Raw genomic sequence first — 16,592 nt, 5'->3', positions numbered from 1 at the left:
GGTTACACCATCCCAAAACCGCCATAAAAAAAGCAGACTACGGTTTGCAACTGCACATGGGGACAAAGATCGTACTTTTTGGAGAAATGTCCTCTGGTCTGATGAAACAAAAATATAACTATTTGGCCATAATGACCATCGTTATGTTTGGAAGAAAAAGTGGGACACTTGCAAGCCGAAGAAAACCATCCCAACCGTGAAGCACAGGGGTGGCAACATCATGCTGTGGGGGTGCTTTGCTGCAGGAGGGACTGGTGCACTTCACAAAATAGATGGCATCATGAGGGAGGAAAATGTTGTGCATATGTTGAAGCAACATCTCTAGACATTAGTCAGAAAGTTAAAGCTTGGTCGCAAATGGGTCTTCCAAATGGACAATGACCCCAAGCATAGTTCCAAAGTTGTAGCAAAATTGCTTAAGGACAACAAAGCCAAGGTATTGGAGTGGCCATCACAAAGCCCTGACCTCAATCCCATAGAAAATTTGTGGGCAGAACTGAAAAAGCGTGTGCGAGCAAGGAGGCCTTACAAACCTGACTCAGTTACACCAGCTCTGTCAGGAGGAATGGGCCGAAATTCACCCAATTTATTGTGGGAAGCTTGTGGACGGCTACCCGAAATGTTTGACCCAAGTTGAACAATTTAAAGGCAATGCTACCAAATATAATTGAGTGTATGTAAACTTCTGACCCACTGGGAATGTGATGAAAGAAATAAAAGCTAAAATAAATCATTCTCTCTACTATTATTCTGACATTTCACATTCTTAAAATAAAGTGGTGATCCTAACTGACCTAAAACAGGGATTAAATGTCAGGAATTGTGAAAAACTGAGTATAAATGTAGTTGGCTAAGGTGTATATAAACTTCCGACTTCAACTGTAAATTAAATAACGGCCTACATATCATTACATACAATCAAAATATCTAGGTCAAATAGGGTAGAGGCCTTGTGCTGTAAGGTGTTGCTTTGTCAGTTTTTTTTAAACCAGGTTTGCTGTTCATTTTGGCAATATGAGATGGAAGGGAGTTCCATTCAATAATGTCTCTATATAATACTGTACGCTTTCTTGAATTTGTTCTGGATTTGGGGACTGTGAAAAGACCCCCGGTGGCATGTCTGGTGGGTAAGTGTGTGTGTCAGTTGACTATGTAAACAATTTGGAATTTTCAGCACAATAAGGTTTCTTATAAAAATCATTGATGCAGTCAGTCTCTCCTCAACTCTTAGCCAAGAGAGACTGGCATGCATAGTATTTATATCAGCCCTGATTACAATGAAAAGCAAGATGTGCCGCTATGTTCTGGGCCAGCTGCAGCTTAACTAGGTCTTTCTTTGCACTTGACCACATGACTGGACAATAATCAAGATAATCAACAAAACTAGAGCCTGCAGGAGTTGCTTTTTTTAGTGTGGTGTCAAAGAAAGCAGAGCAACTTTTTTTAATGGACAGACCTCTCCCCATCTTTACAACCATTGAATCTATACGTTTTGACCATGACAGTTTTCAATCCAAGGTAACACCAAGTAATTAATTACCAGATTCAGCTGAGGTCTGGAGCTTAGGGAATGATTTGTACCAAATACAATGCTCAAATATCATGTAGTAGGCTAAACCTATGGATGTTACATTGAGCTGTGTGAATGGAATATGAATGACAGTCATCCAAAATGCTGTAATAGAAAAAAGGCCATGCGTGGGTGTGTAGAATTTCTGTTGGCACTGTAAGATGAAGGGGTTGTGTTTGCAAGTTTCATAAACATATTTTTGATGTATATTTTTTGAGAAGTCGGCGAGGGGAGAGGATGCAAGGAATTTAGCATGACTTGAGAAAGAGCCTTTGAATCAAGTGTCCGCAGCTCTTAGATAGTGGTGATTGTGATGAAGATCTACTGTGGGTATCACAGCCACTACTTGCTATTTTCTATTGACTTCTTCATAGTGCAATAATAACACTATTATTCACACCATGTACTATTTCCATGTGATAAGCAATGCTAGAAAATGCTCCATTACCTTGCAGCGGCGCCTGGTGGCCCCAGATTCTGCAGCTGAACCCCCCAGCCTGAACAGGAGTGCCGCGGAGCAGGAGCACGTAGACCTGGAAGAAGACGAGGAGCTCACACTCAAGTACGGCGCCAAGCATGTCATCATGCTGTTCGTCCCCGTCACCCTTTGCATGGTGGTCGTTGTAGCCACCATAAAGTCGGTCAGCTTCTACACTGAGAAGAACGGACAGCAGCTGTAAGTGTTTTTTTCCCCTTCCGTTTAGCAGCCTAACTTGGGTTATACTCATGAGGCATCAAACGGACAGAAGCAGGGAGGGGCTGCTATCTGGACCTTTCCAATAAGAAATGCACATTTCGTGTTCCGTTTCAAAATGTTTTCTGTTGTGCCCTAATGAACACGACCCAGCGTGATATGAGAAGAGATGCTTCTTTGCGTGACAATATGAGATGAGCTGCTTCTATGCAGGACATTATGAGAAGGAAGTGGTTCTTGCATATCTTTGACAGATCCTTAAGGGATCTTGTCCTGTGATTTGACACTGACATGCTTAGAACTTAGTAGACACTAATGTCTTTATACTTGAGTATGTGACTGGTTTTCCCAAACTTTAGTACAAGCTAAGTTCATATCTATCTTTCTGGAACTAAGGCTAAATTAGGGGTGGCCAACCCTCCCTCTGGACATGGGGAGCTACTGGGTGTGCAGGCTTTTGCTCCAGCCCTACTATAGCAGCCTGAAACCCGGAACCTGATTTTGTAGAATAAGGTTGTGTTCGAGTAGGGCTGGAGCAAAATCCTGCAGGAGGGTAGCTAGCTAGTAATCTGAGAAGGATGGTTGGCCACTCCTCCTGAGATAAAGATTAGTTGTAGATGATATTAGGTTTAGAGTGAAGTTGCCCCTAGATGCTGATCCAGGGTCAGTTCTGCATTTCCCCCACTAATAGTTAAGGTTAGGATTGAGGGAGAGGGAGCTGATCCTAGATCTGTGCCTAGGGGGAAACTACACCACGGACCATAGTATTAGTGTCAGGCCGATTTTCATGATTGTTGATTTGACTCCGGCCCTGTTAGGATCTACACGCCGTTCACAGAGGACACAGACACAGTGGGCGAGCGGCTGCTCAACTCTGTGCTCAACACCATCATCATGATCAGCGTCATCGTGGTCATGACCATCTTCTTGGTCGTGTTCTACAAGTACCGCTGCTACAAGGTGAGACAGACTTTGGGTGTATTCAGTGATGTTAAACATTCTGAATGTTGCAGTTAGAATGAATAGAGTGGACACGATTCCCTGGTATTCTATCTGACATGTAATAATATGTTGTTTTACACCGTACATTTCTATCTAAACGTTCTGTAACGTTACATCCTGAACAGGCCCCAAGCTTGGAGTGCTATATTCTAATGCTCTGTGTCATGGTTAATTTTGTCCTAGTTCATTCACGGATGGCTCATCCTGTCCTCGCTGATGCTGCTCTTCTGTTTCAGCTTCATGTACCTGGGGTGGGTGTCCCTCCCTGCAATTTGATTGTAGTCAGCCGTATGGTATCATGTTGCCTGGCTGTTGTAGTTGTTTCAAGGAGAGAGCGGGACAGGAAGGCTGTCTCTAATATATAGGCTCTTTATATGGGCTTAGTTCATGGCTCTGGTCAAAGGTAGTGCACTATATATAGGGAATAGAATGTCACTTGTTTTACGCCTTAAAGCAGTTTCCACCACACTAGTGTATTAACTAACTTTGTTGGCTCAAACCTCTCCCCCTCAGCTTTTCTTAAAGAACTATCTGACAGATCTGAAAGATCACCTTAGTCCCTGGGCCAGATATTTAACTTAAACAGAACCCCACTGTCTTCACTTATAGTACCAGTCCAAAGTTTGGACACCTACTCATTCCATGGTTTTTCTTTTTCTACATTGTAGAATAATAGTGAAGACATCAAAACTATGAAAGAACACATATGGAATCATGTAGTAACCAAAAAAGTGTTAAACAAATCAAAATATATTTGAGATTCTTCAAAGTACCCACCCTTTGCCTTGATGACAGCTTTGCACACTCTTGGCATTCTCTCAACCAGCTTCATGAGGTAGTCACCTGGATTGTATTTCAATTAACAGGTGTGCCTTGTTAAAAGTTGTGGAATTTCTTTCCTCCTTAATGCATTTGAGCCAATCAGTTGTGTTGTGACAAGGTAGGGGTGGTATACAGAAGATAGCCCTAAGATAGCCCTATTTGGTAAAAGACCAAGTCTATATTATGGCAAGAACAGCTTGAATAAGCAAAGAGAAACAACAGTCCATTACTTTAAGACATGAAGGTCCGGCAATCCGGAAAATTTCAAGAACTTTGAACGTTTCTTCAGGTGCAGTCGCAAAAGCCATCAAGCGCTATGATGGAACTGGCTCTCATGAGGACCGCCACAAGAAAGGAAGACCCAGAGTTACCTCTGCTGCAGAGGATAAGTTCACTAGAGTTACCATCCTCAGAAAATTCAGTCCAAATAAATACTTCAGAGTTCAAGTAACCAACACATCTCAACATCAACTGTTCAGAGGAGACTGCGTGAATCAGGCCTTCATGGCCAAATTGCGGCAAAGAAACCACTACTAAAGGACACCAATAAGAAGAGACTTGCTTGGGCCAAGAAACACCAGCAATGGACATTAGACCGGTGGAAATCTGTCCATTGGACTGATGAGTCCAAATTTGATGTTTTTTATTCCTACTGCTGTGTCTTTGTGAGATGCAGAGTAGGTGAACGGATGATCTCTGCATGTGTGGTTCGCACTGTGGAGCATGGAGGAGGAAGGTGTGGGGGTGTTTTTCTGGTGACACTGTCAGTGATTTATTTAGAATTCAAGACACACTTAACCAGCATGGCTACCACAGCATTCTGAAGCAATACGCCATCCCATCTGGTTTGTGCTTAGTGGGACTATCATTTGTTTTTCAACAGGTCCATGACCCAACACACCTCCAGGCTGTGTAAGGGCTATTTGACCAATGGGGGGAGAGATGGAGTGCTGCGTCAGATAACCTCGACTCCACAATCACCTGACCTCAACCCAATTGAGATGGTTTGGGATGAGTTGGACCGCAGAGTGAAGGAAAAGCAGCCAACAAGTGCTCAGCATATGTGGGAACTCCTTCAAGACTGATGGAAAAGCATTCCTCATGAAGCTGGTTGCGAGAATGCCAAGAGTGTGCGAAGGGTGGCTACTTAAACAAATCAAAATATATTTTTTAAACACTTTTTTTTGGTTACTACATGATTCTATATGTGTTATTTCATCGTTTTTGATGTCTTCACTATTATTCTACAATGTAGAAAATAGTACAAATGAAGAAATACCCTTGAATGAGTAGGTTTGTCCAAACTTTTGACTAGTACTGTACATAAAAGGCAGCATTCTAATTCCTCCTCAAACTGAATGGGAGTATCTCAACAGGTTTTTAATGTGAATTCCTCATCCTAACAGACAGGACAGATGAAAGGAAGGGTATTCATCGGTCCTCTGATCACTATTGTCATGACGTTGGGTTGGGGGTAGGTTTATGACAGTCATAAATACCTCTTTCCCCCTTTTTCTCTCTCCCTACTATAACTGATGTGACATAAGAAAACCCCTTGGTTAACATAGAGATTCTGGGAACATCAGAAGTGGGGGAAAATGAACTATATTCTGGTAATCCGACCAACTGAACATATGCGGTGGTACTTAAGGTATATTATGTCAGTTCGGTTGCCCTCTGACACATTCTCATCAATGATAGAATGACATAAACTCTACTGTGGAAAGTCTAAACGTCAGAGGTATCAGATTCACATGGAATTGTTGTTTAATTCAAATGTTTGAATATGAAATTATTTGTGAAGAGATTAAATTTAATTTTAGCTTCCAAATTAGAGATTTGTGTTTTCATAAGTTTGGGCTTCTGCTCAACTAGGGGCCCGCCCCTGTGAAGAGACATGGGTTATAAACTTTTCAGACACACCCCTCTCCCTCCACTATAAAAGCCATTGACAAGAATATAACTTTCTGTTCCGGGACGCTAGGATGACGATCCGATGTCAGAATGGTTCAGACAATAACTACAGAACTAAGCCAACATCAGCATGGACTTTGGTTGCAAATGGTATGAACTTTGAACTCGTATTCACTACAGAAGGGATACCTCCTAGCCGTTGAGTTAGCAACAGCTGCTACAAACGTAGGTTAGGAAGGACAGTCAGAGTATCCCGTCTACTACACACGACGTTACTCCAACGTATCCAGTGATCACCAGAGACATTCTTCAAAGGACAGAGGACTCGGGTTGGCGATACGGTCTTCCATCTACCACCAACCTACTGAAGCGCAGCTCAGAGTAAATATTTATTGCATTTTCCTTTTCAAATGGGCGGTAATTTAGAATGCATAAGATACTGTATTTACGATAGCACAGCTTCGGCCCTGTCCCAGTCTCCCGCTCTTTCACCAACCCGCCCCTTTTCTTTGTGTAACAAGCTATCATATCTATTCCGCCCGCTAGGGACGTTTTTCTGTATGACGTAATTTGTGATCAAGTTATGATTTCATTGTGTATGTGTGATTCTGTGTGATTAGTTAGGTATTTAGTAAATAAATAATTAAACCCAATTTTGTATTGCTGATTCAACTTGTTAGCCAGGATTCTTGCAGATAATCAAGGATTTACAACTTTCAGATGAGACTGAATAAAATGACGATTAATGTGACTGTTATGGATGTAAAATCTTACTAAATCTTTAAGAGTTTATTCGAAAGATAACAGCTCTATAAATATTCTTTCGTGGTGTCCCTCTCTAGTTAATTAACATTTACATGATTAGTTCAATCAGGTAATATTAATTACGGAGAAATTATTTTATAGAATAGCATGTCATAGCAATTAATCTGGCATAGTCAAAGACACGACACTATGGATGGATGAAGGATAGGAAAGGAAGCAACTAGTGACCATTGAGATACATCCCTTGTCTGTAAAGCGGTTTGAGGTTTAAATGCACTTTACGTAAAGTTTGATTTGACATTTCTCTCTCTTCCTATCCAGGGAGGTATTTAAAACCTACAACATGGCCATGGATTACCCCACAGTAGCCATGATCATCTGGAACTTTGGGGCGGTGGGAATGATCTGCATACACTGGAAGGGGCCCCTGCTGCTGCAGCAGGCCTACCTCATCGCCATCTCAGCCCTCATGGCCCTGGTGTTCAAGTACCTGCCCGAGTGGTCCGCCTGGATCATCCTGGGAGCCATCTCTGTCTACGGTGAGTAAGAGGGCTCAGAGTACATATTGCTGTTGGTTTCTACTGTCTAGCATTGTCCAGAATACCATGAAAAAGGGGTAAAAATAAAAATCCACCTTGCCAAGGTGAATCTACCTTCTTATTACATATACCTATCTAATCCTTTTAGATCTTAGTGAATAGCCAAGATGGGTAGAGGCTACAGGTTGTTTCTGGACGTGCCCTTTGATTTAATGGCATAGGTGTTAATGGTAGACCAGTTATCATGCTGGTGTACAGACCTTGACTATTAGCTGAGCACCACCTATCAAAAAGTGTGTGATTTCATCATGTATAAATGTTGCAATCATTCTTCCAGTAGTTCAGTACTTTTTTGCTCATTCAGAAATTCCTGTGTCATGCTGTTGTCCTTTGTTTGCAGATTTGTTTGCCGTCTTGTGCCCTAAAGGTCCTCTAAGGATGCTTGTGGAAACAGCACAGGAGCGTAATGAGCCCATCTTCCCTGCACTCATATATTCATGTAAGTACAAGGTTTTGTTCATTGGGGCACACCGTAGTAAAATGTTTTGCAACAGTTCAGGGGTGTGTGTTCTCTTGAAATCAAACGGAACGAAGATACCTTCCTGAATTTGTCCAATAAACTCAAAAAAAATTTGCTAAATGTTTTGCTGTCATTGGAGCTTTTTCTTCATTTTCATTCTTAGAATTCTATGACTTTTGTTATTAATGATGGGTGCTTATATTTGGGGTTACAATGGTGCCGGAGGAGATGGCTGCTGTTTTACTGCCTCATAACCAATTGTGCTATTGGGTGTTTTTTTTGCGTTATTTGTAACTTATTTTGTACATAATGTTTCTGCCTCCGTTTTATGACCGAAAAGAGCTTCTGGACAGCGATTACTCACCACGTACTGAACAAAGATTTTTTTCTTTAACGAGTCAGACGCGAAGGATTTACTTAAGACACCTGACAAGGCCCAAATCCCCGTCATTCGCCATGAGACAGAGATATCAGGGACGTACAGTGCCTTTTCGAGGTGCCTTGTAAGGATCCGACGGCGAGTGGGTAATCTTTCTCTACCACCAGTCCTATTAGCCAACGTACAATCATTGGATAACAAAATAGACAAGCTGCGATCACAAATATCCTACCAACGGGACATTAACCTCTACGGGATCAGTGTCCCCCGCGGGATGGTTGAGCTAACGTGCGCTAATGTGATTAGCAAGACGTTGTAAGTAACAACATTTCCCAGGACATAGACATGTCTTATATGGGTAGAAAGCCTAAATTCTTGTTAGTCTAACTGCACTGTCCAATTTACAGTAGCTATTACAGTGAAAGAATACCATGCTATTGTTTGAGGGGAGTGCACAACAACAAAACTTAGCACAGCAACTGGTTTGATACATTCACCTCTGAAGGTAAATAATGTACTTACATTCAGTAATCTTGCTCTGATTTGTCATCCTGAGGGTCCCAGAGATAACATGTAGCATAGTTTTGTTTGATAAAATCAATTTTTATATTCAAATGTAGGAACTGGGTTCTAACGTTTGAACCTCTGCTGTGTCATACAGCTGGCGGGTTTTAAGCTTTTTTTGGCAGGATAGAACAGCGGCCTCTGGTCTATGTATATTTGTAAACAACAGCTGGTACGCGAAATATAAGGAAGTCTCGAGGTTCTGCTCGCCTGAGGTAGAGTATCTTATGATAAGCTGTAGACCACACTATTTACCAAGAGTTTTCATCTATATTCTTCGTAGCTGTTTATTTACCACCACAAACTGATGCTGGCACTAAGACTGCACTCAATGAGTTGTATACGGCCCTAAGCAAACAGGAAAACCCTCATCGAGGCGGCGCTCCTATTGGCCGGGGACTTTATTGCAGGGAAACTTAAATCCGTTTTACCTCATTTCTATCAGCATATTAAATGTGCAACCAGAGGGGAAAAAACTCTAGACCACCTTTACACCACAAACAGAGATGCGCACAAAGCTCTCCCTCGCCCTCCATTTGGCAAATCTGACCATTTTATCCTCCTGATTCCTGTTTTCAAGCAAAAACTAAAGCAGGAAGCACCAGTGACTCGGTCAATAAAGAAGTGGTCAGATGACACAGATGCTAAGCTACAGGACTGTTTTGCTAGCACAGATGGGGAATATGTTCCGGGTTTCTTTGAGCGGTACACCACATCAGCCACTGGCTTCATCAATGAGTGCATCGATGACTTCGTCTCCATAGTGACCGTACGTACATACCCCAACCAGAAGCCATGAATTACAGACAACATCCACACTGAGCTAAAGGGTTGAGCTGCCGCTTTCAAGGAGCGGGACTCTAACCCGGACGTTTATAAGAAATCCCGCGATGTCCTCCGACGAACCATCAAACAGGTAAAGCGTTAATACAGGGCTAAGATTGAATCGTACTAAATCGGCTCTGACGCTCGTCAGATGTGGCAGGGCTTGCAAACTATTAGACTACACACAGCCACGAGCTGCCCAGTGACAAGAGCCGACTAGAAGAGCTAAACTACTTCTATGCTCGCTTCGAGGTTAGCAACACTGAAGCATGCATGACAGCATCAGCTGTTCCATACGACTGTGTGATCACGCTCTCTGTAGCCGATGTGAGTAAAAACCTTTAAACAGGTCAACATTCACCGCAGAGCCAGACAGATTACCAGGACGTGTACTCCGAGCATGCGCTGACCAACTGGCAAGTGTCTTCACTGGCATTTTCAACTTCTCCCTGTCTGAATCTGTAATACCAACATGTGTCAAGCAGACCGCCATAGTCCCTGTGCCCAATAACACTAAGGTAACCTGCCTAAATGACTACCGACCTGTAGCACTCACATCTGTAGCCATGAAGTGCTTTGAAAGGCTGGTCATGGATCACATCAACACCATTATCCCAGAAACCCTAGACCCACTCCAATTTCCATACCACCCCAACAGCTCCACAGATGAAGCAATCTCTATTGCACTCCACACTGCCCTTTCGCACCTATTTCGCACTATTCATTGACTACATCTCAGCATTCAACACCATAGTGTCCTTCAAGCTCATCACTAAGCTAAAGACCCTGGGACTAAACACCTCCCTCTGCAACTGAATCCTGGACTTCCTGATGGGCCGCCCCCAGGTGGTAAGGGTAGGTAACAACACATCCGCCATGCTGATCCTCAACACAGGGGCCCCTCAGGGTTGCGTGCTCGGTCCCCTCCTGTATTCCCTTTTCACCCATAACTGCATGGCCAGGCACGACTCCAACACCATCAAGTTTGCCGATGACAACAGTGGTAGGCCTGACCACTGACCACGGTGAGACAGCCTATAGGGAGGAGGTCAGAGACCTGGCTGTGTGGGGCCAGGACAACAACCTCTCCCTCAACGTGATCAAGACAAAGGAGATGATTGTGGACTACAGGAAAAGGACCGAGCACGCCCCCATTCTCATCGACGGGGCTGTAGTGGAGCAGGTTGAGAGCTTGAAGTTCCTTGGTGTCCACATCACCAACAAACTATCATGGTCCAAACACACCAAGACAGTCGTGAAGAGGGCACGATAAAGCCTATTCCCCCTCAGGAGCCTGAAAAGATTTGGCATGGGTCCTCAGATCTTAATGAAGTTCTACAGCGGCACCATCGAGAGCATCCTGACTGGTTGCATCACTGCCTGGTATGGCAAGTGCTCGGCCTCCAACCGCAAGACACTACAGAGGGTAGTGCGTGCGGCCCAGCACATCACTGGAGCCTGCCATCGAGGACCTCATTACCAGGCGGTGTCCGAGGACGGCCCTAAAAATTGTCAAAGACTCCAGCCACCCTAGTCATAGATTGTTCTCTCTAGGTCCAAAAGGCTTCTAAACAGCTTCTACCCCCAAGCCATAAGACTCCTGAACAGTTAATCAAATGGGTACCCAGACTATTTGCATTGTCCCCCCCCTCCCCACCCTGTCTTTTATGCTGCTGCTACTCTGTTTATTATTTATGCATAGTCACTTTAACTCTACCTACATGTACATATTACCTTCATTACCTCGACTAACCTGTGTCCCCGCACATTGACTCTGTACCGGTACCCCCTGTATACAGCCTCCACATTGACTCTGTACCGGTACCCCCTGTATACAGCCTCCACATTGACTCTGTACCGGTACCCCCTGTATACAGCCTCCACATTGACTCTGTACCGGTACCCCCTGTATACAGCCTCCACATTGACTCTGTACCGGTACCCCCTGTATACAGCCTCCACATTGACTCTGTACCGGTACCCCCTGTATACAGCCTCCACATTGACTCTGTACCGGTACCCCCTGTATACAGCCTCCACATTGACTCTGTACCGGTACCCCCTGTATACAGCCTCCACATTGACTCTGTACTGGTACCCCCTGTATACAGCCTCCACATTGACTCTGTACCGGTACCCCCTGTATACAGCCTCCACATTGACTCTGTACCGGTACCCCCTGTATACAGCCTCCACATTGACTCTGTACCGGTACCCCCTGTATACAGCCTCCACATTGACTCTGTACCGGTACCCCCTGTATATAGCCTACACATTGACTCTGTACCGGTACCCCCTGTATATAGCCTACACATTGACTCTGTACCGGTACCCCCTGTATACAGCCTCCACATTGACTCTGTACCGGTACCCCCTGTATACAGCCTCCACATTGACTCTGTACCGGTACCCCCTGTATACAGCCTCCACATTGACTCTGTACCGGTACCCCCTGTATACAGCCTCCACATTGACTCTGTACCGGTACCCCCTGTATACAGCCTCCACATTGACTCTGTACCGGTACCCCCTGTATACAGCCTCCACATTGACTCTGTACCGGTACCCCCTGTATACAGCCTCCACATTGACTCTGTACCGGTACCCCCTGTATACAGCCTCCACATTGACTCTGTACCGGTACCCCCTGTATATAGCCTCCACATTGACTCTGTACTGGTACCCCCTGTATACAGCCTCCACATTGACTCTGTACCGGTACCCCCTGTATATAGCCTCCACATTGACTCTGTACCGGTACCCCCTGTATACAGCCTCCACATTGACTCTGTACCGGTACCCCCTGTATATAGCCTCCACATTGACTCTGTACCGGTACCCCCTGTATACAGCCTCCACATTGACTCTGTACCGGTACCCCCTGTATACAGCCTCCACATTGACTCTGTACCGGTACCCCCTGTATATAGCCTACACATTGACTCTGTACCGGTACCCCCTGTATACAGCCTCCACATTGACTCTGTACCGGTACCCCCTGTATACAGCCTCCACATTGACTCTGTACCGGTACCCCCTGTATATAGCCTACACATTGACTCTGTACCGGTACCCCCTGTATACAGCCTCCACATTGACTCTGTACCGGTACCCCCTGTATACAGCCTCCACATTGACTCTGTACCGGTACCCCCTGTATATAGCCTACACATTGACTCTGTACCGGTACCCCCTGTATACAGCCTCCACATTGACTCTGTACCGGTACCCCCTGTATACAGCCTCCACATTGACTCTGTACCGGTACCCCCTGTATATAGCCTCCACATTGACTCTGTACCGGTACCCCCTGTATACAGCCTCCACATTGACTCTGTACCGGTACCCCCTGTATACAGCCTCCACATTGACTCTGTACCGGTACCCCCTGTATACAGCCTCCACATTGACTCTGTACCGGTACCCCCTGTATACAGCCTCCACATTGACTCTGTACCGGTACCCCCTGTATACAGCCTCCACATTGACTCTGTACCGGTACCCCCTGTATACAGCCTCACTACTGTTATTTTACTGCTGCGCTTTATTTATTTGTTATTTAAATGTTTTACTTATTTTTCTTAACTGCATTGTTGGTTAAGGGCTTGTAAGTATTTCCCTGTATTCGGCACATGTGACTAATACAATTTGATATGATTTATCCAATTTTTTTAATTTTGTTTTTCATCTCCCAATTTCCCCCTGAGACACCCTCGCAGAGTCGGGTCACGGCCATGTTCTGCTGTTATCATCTGGGAAAATGTAGGGTTACGCGCTTTGCTTAAGGGCACATAATGAACACTACCCAAGGGAATAGGCATCATACAAAGCAGCGGCTCCTTGTCTTGGTGCACGGGGCCCATTATTATGTGTGTTAGTTCAATTCAGATTTGACAAATGTTTCTTTGGTATGGTTTGTAATTTCCTTCGATAAGGATGCCTTCCAACCAAGATTATGAGTCTTGCAGAATTGCACCAGTTTCCTAATAAGACTTTAATTTATTTTTAGCTGCCATGATATGGATGGTTGGGATGGCCAACCCAGCAAGAAATGCAGAGCCCACAAATCAAGATACAGGTACGTGTTGTATAATTTCTGCTTATAACTCTTTGGCTTTAACAATGCTCAGTTTGTTCCTAGTCTCAACCATAGATAGTTATATTGTCTATGATTTTTATTTTGGCATTACATTTTTTATTTATTTCAGTATTTAATTAACCTTTATTTAACCAGGTAGGCCAGTTGAGAACAAGTTCTCATTTACAACTGCGACCTGGCCAAGATAAAGCAGAGCAGTGCGACAAAAACAACAGAGTTACACATGGGATAAACAAACGTACAGTCAATAACACAATAGAAAAATCTGTATACAGTGTGTGCAAATGAAGTAAGGCAATAAATAGGCCAATAGTGTCAAAGTGATTACAATTTAGCAATTTACACTGGAGTGATATGTGCAGTAGAAATACTGGTGTGCAAAAGAGCAGAAAAACAAATGTGGTGATATGAGTTCAAGTGCACTGTAGATTTGAATGCAGGACTTAAAATGAATCAACTTTTGCATTTTTTGGTTCCTCAGACGAGGAGGCACATCAGAGTGAGGGCAGCGCCCTAGCAAGAGACTGGGCGGAGCTAGAGACCCATGTGTCCTCAGGGATGAATAGGTCCTACTCAACCGAGGACGACCTAGACGAGGAAGACCGTGAGTACTTTCTGAATCCTAAATCAACCACTAGCCTCTACCTCTTAGGCACATCTGAAGGATCTGAAAGGATAGGATAGGTGTAAGCAAGGGTGGTGAACATTACACCAAGCCTATCAAAATGTAGCCATTTGGCATTTCTAGCCTATCCTTTCAGATCTCCACAAATGCATAGGGGGTGGGGTTCTAGGGGTTGATTGGGGATTGGACGAACATCTCCCATAGCAAATTTTTTTCTCTACTTTTATTTTGTAATAAATGTGGTTTCTTGTGGTGTGAAACTAATCCAAATGGACATGGTGTGGTATAATCTGCAGGAGGTGTCAAGCTGGGACTCGGGGACTTCATCTTCTACAGTGTGCTGGTGGGGAAGGCTGCTGCCACTGGAGGAGACTTGAACACCACGCTGGCCTGCTTCGTGTCCATTCTCATAGTGAGTGTTACAGCCAGACCTAGGGCTGTTGCGGGTCATGACTGTTAAGTTCATGTTTTAAGTATCCCTATATTTCTGTTATTACGGGGCTATCACTCAGTCAAGAGTGCGCATGCGCAGGAAGTCTGGTCGTTGTTGGACCTAGCCTGGAGTGTAATGGCTACTTGTAGTGTGTTCATATAGTATAGTAAACTTTGTTAAACTGGAACCTTGTCGTTGTGTCATTTCGAGTTAACAATGACCGCAGTAAAGTCATGACCGCAGTAAAATTCCACGTGAACATTGAGTAATCTCCTTTTATCACTCTTGACATGCGTTGGTGGTATTCAACTTGTTAACGACCATCAGGTTGCTAATGGCCTGGTACTCAGGGCTCTATTGTCCCTCTAACCACTCTGACATCAATGCAAAATCACACTTATCATCAACAGTATTGTGCTTTTAAAACTCACCTCACTGTGAAGTTCAACAACTGGTTTAAACTGAGTGGAAAACAGGGTCTTTGTGGATGTTGTTTCAAAGTGGACAGCGCTTTCTAAGGTGATGATTAATTCAAAACGCCCATAAGCATATTTAGAGTATATGCATAGGCCTATATATGAGCCCAATTCCCGCTCCCAAAAAATAAATGATTGTGCTGTTATACAATACATAGCGCACCGCATATTATGCACGACAGAAAAACGTTTTTTATTTCTTTGGTACATAATTGGTCTAACCTGTAATCTGAAATTCTAGTAATCGCCTTTGAATGTGTACTGTATTATTATGCATACTGGATGGACTGGTTACCTTATTCTACACTCCAAACGTTCTATCCATGAGTCTGGAAGTGAACGTATAGCCCTAGGTGATGTTGTTGGTTCATTGATTGTGCAGAGGGTGGCTTACAGAGTTAGCCTACAAATATAGTGAATAACTTCGTTTTTTCCCATTTGTATTTATGTGTGATTAACTGTTCAGTTACAAGTCTGAACTAATGTTCATGATAAGCAGACCCATAATAAATTAGAAAGGTCGTTTCTGCAGAAACTTTGGAATTGGTGTTGATTGCTAGACTATTTAGTGTGGTGGCTAAGCTGAAATGGCCCTAAGAACTGTGATTAAGCACCAAATGTGGCCCATTTGTGGATTTGAAATGTTCTTTTTAATGACCCCTTCTGTGTCTCACAGGGACTCTGCCTCACTCTTCTGCTGCTGGCCATATTCAAGAAGGCCCTCCCCGATCTCCATCACCTTCGGCCTGGTCTTCTACTTCTCTACAGACAACCTGGTCCGCCCCTTTATGGACAACCTCGCTGCCCATCAGTTCTACATCTGACTTCCCTCTGGGGGTCAATAGAATGCACAACAATTTCCCCCCCATGTCTGTTCTGTTTTCCACCAATAGTAGTCTGAGCAAGGATTTGATTGGGGGGGGGGGGGGGGGGGGGGGGGGGCGCTGTAATACTTTTTAATCAGATTGTGTATATTTTTGCTAACAGGTCAACACAAATGAGGGTAAAATGCATCAAGTATTGTCTCATGGGGTCTTCAACGTGGCAGATATACAGTAGGTGTATCTGTCTGTTATTTTCCAGATCTAGGATGGTGTCAATTTGTTTCTTCTCATTAGATAGGTCAATTTTGATAAGATGCAGGTCATTGTGAATGATCAGGAGAAATCACATTTGTATTACTACGCACTATAGATCAATTTGAATTAGGCATTTATGTCCCACTCAACCAACTTTGGGTTCTTTTGAGGATAACTTGGCACTTCAATAGTTCAAGTGAAGTGGTAACTTGAACAGTCAAGACATGCTGCAGTGATCCATTCAAGTCAAATCTCCTGGTTTTTAAAGGGGCAGTGCAGTCCAAAA

At 43.9% G+C, this 16,592-nt stretch overlaps 1 pseudogene; it reads left to right on the top strand.

The window, feature by feature from the left end:
- Positions 1–1,971: 1,971 nt before the first annotated feature.
- LOC120032739 lies at positions 1,972–16,051 on the top strand (annotated as a pseudogene).
- Positions 16,052–16,592: the final 541 nt, after the last annotated feature.

Source organism: Salvelinus namaycush, chromosome 39, assembly GCF_016432855.1.
Source record: "Salvelinus namaycush isolate Seneca chromosome 39, SaNama_1.0, whole genome shotgun sequence".
NCBI classification, from domain to species: Eukaryota; Metazoa; Chordata; class Actinopteri; order Salmoniformes; family Salmonidae; genus Salvelinus; species Salvelinus namaycush.
The sequence above is the reverse complement of the archived record's forward strand: the minus strand, read 5'-3'. Positions and strand labels throughout refer to the sequence as shown.